The sequence below is a fragment of the Benincasa hispida genome, chromosome 10 (genome assembly GCF_009727055.1).
Source record: "Benincasa hispida cultivar B227 chromosome 10, ASM972705v1, whole genome shotgun sequence".
In the NCBI taxonomy this organism is placed as follows: Eukaryota; Viridiplantae; Streptophyta; class Magnoliopsida; order Cucurbitales; family Cucurbitaceae; genus Benincasa; species Benincasa hispida.
In genome coordinates, this window is record NC_052358.1 from 57,779,624 (window position 1) to 57,781,908 (window position 2,285).

A 2,285-nucleotide genomic window follows, 5' to 3' on the forward strand; every position below is an offset into this window, starting at 1 on the left:
TTATTCCAAATTTTGCACTATCGTATCGCATTTTAATATTGAAAATTTTATCACTGCATTCTATTTGGTTACCACAATGATTTAACACTGATCAATTTAGTAAGTCACCGCATGATTTCTCTTTGCCAATTATGATTTCATTGATGAAACGCATGCTTCTATTTTTTCGTATACACTAGGGTCAACTTAATTTTAGGACATCACCTCATGAAATATTTCTAGAAGTTAGTAGTCTGCTAGCTTTCTTTCAAACTGACCCTTTACGAAACTTCCTAAGAACATCGCATGACTTCTTTCAATCTTTTGCTAATGAGGACATTGCCGCATTGTAAATTTGGGGGTGACGTATTCATTTTTGACCTTGCTATTTTTAGCCTTACTTATAAAAAAAAATCTTAACGTTGCGATCGGATCCTACTCATAGTTGGATGTTCGCATGAAACACGTGGGGACAAGCCAAAACGAAGGTAGGAATCGTGATCAATGAATAAATAAATGACCGCAACTCCGTTGCCAAATGGGCATGAGTTTAGTCTGAGAAAGAGCGTCTTGCAAGTAGTTAGATATCTGCATGACACACGTGGGGGCAAGCCAAAACGAAGGCAAGGCACTTGGATTAGCGCAAGGTCAGAGGAAAAATGTCTAAAATATGCAAGGATAAAAAAAATCATTTAACACCCCAGTGAAAAAAGTTTTATTGAAATAAATCATGCGGTGCCCTGGAATATAGTAAAGTCTTTTTGAAGGTTAAGCTTACGATCCCTAAATTCTAGAAATATTTTAAGAAGAGACTTGGATAGGAATAAAGAAAATTTTGGTGTATAGGATTTGAATAAGGCATCCTTGAGAAATCTAGGAAAAAAGATTGCGATCGACTTTCTAAAGGAAATTTTTAGCTTATGCTTGAGGAAAAGCATTGTTAAAATTTGAGAGTGTGATAACAGGCAGAATGCACGTTATTACAGTGTTAAGTTATAAAACAATGCATGTTTGCGTTGATAAAAATATACAAGATTGTGTCCAAAAGCATTAAGTTCACAATATTGCGGTTGCATGCGTCAATCGCATTAAAATAATTATGTATTTTTGTGCAGAATATGCGTTGACGCAAGGCGGAAAATGCGTTCCAAAGAAATCAACGGCCGAGCGCATCAAAAGATTGCGTTAACGCAAGGCTATGCGGTCATTTACCACCATGTGAGTCTTGTTTTGAGGGTAAAATGACAACAAGATCTTTTTCTGGAAAAGGTCTTAGAGCCAAAGAACCTCTAGAGCTGATTCATTCAGACCTTTGTGGGCCTCTAAATGTTAGAGCAAGAGGAGTGTATGAATATTTCATCAGTTTTATAGATGATTATTCCATGTATGGGCATGTTTACCTAATGCGCCAAAAGTCTGAAACTTTTGAAAAGTTCAAAGAGTATAAGGCTGAGGTTGAAAACCAATTAGGTAAAAAGATTAAAACACTTCAATCGGATCGAGGTGGTGAGTATATGGACATAGAATTCCAGAACTATTTGATAAAACATGGAATTCAGTCTCAACTCATAACCCCTGGCACACCTCAACAGAACAGTGTGGCAGAAAGGAGAAAGAGAACCTTGTTGGACATAGTTCGTTCCATGATGAGTTACGCTCAGTTACCAAATTCTTTTTGGGGACACGTAATTGGGACTGCAGTGTATCTTTTGAACATAGTTCCCTCAAAAAGCGTTTTTGAAATACCTTACGAGCTCTGGATGGGACGTAAAGGAAATTTACGTCACTTCAGGATTTGGGGTTGTCCAGCACATGTGTTGGTGCAGAATCCTAAAAAGTTGGAACACTGTTCAAAAGTATGCCTATTTGTAGGCTATCCAAAAGAAAGAAAAGGTGGTTTCTTTTATGATCCTAAGGAAGATAAAGTATTTGTATCGACAAATGCAACCTTCCTGGAGGAAGATTATTTAAAGAACCATCAACCTCGCAGTAAGCTAGTAATACAAGAAATGTCCAGAGAAACGACAAATGTATCAACAAGTGTTGTTGATCGAGCAGGTCCTTCAACAAGAGTTGTTGATAGAGTAGGTTCGTCAACAAGAGTTGTTGATGAAACTGATACTTCACATCCTTCTCAAGAGTTGAGAATGCCTCGTCGTAGTGGGAGGGTTGTGCAACAGCCTAACCGGTACATGGGTTTAACTAAAACTCAAGTCATCATACCAAATGATGGTTTAGAGGATCCATTGTCTTTTAATCAAGCAATGAACGATGTGAACAAAGACCAATGGATTAAAGCCATGGAT